We start from the raw sequence: 297 nt of genomic DNA on the forward strand, positions 1-297 counted from the left end.
CTGAAACTTTTCATCAGTGAAGTATTCTCTATCGAAAGTATAGAGCCTAACATACCCATCCTCTCCCCCTGACGCATACCCAGTGCCGTCTGGTTTCCATGCTAAAGTATGAAGGGGGCCGAAGTGACCTTTACAGCTCGCTATCTCTTCTCCTCGCACCACGTGGTATAGTAAAGCCTCAAACTTACCCTCACCGCTTGCTGTATACACACACAGATATATTTATTTATATATATATATATATATATATATATATATATATATATATATATATATATATATATGTGTGTGTGTGTG

The sequence above is a fragment of the Eimeria mitis genome, genomic scaffold, assembly GCF_000499745.2.
Source record: "Eimeria mitis Houghton genomic scaffold, Emh_scaff2595, whole genome shotgun sequence".
Taxonomy (NCBI): domain Eukaryota; phylum Apicomplexa; class Conoidasida; order Eucoccidiorida; family Eimeriidae; genus Eimeria; species Eimeria mitis.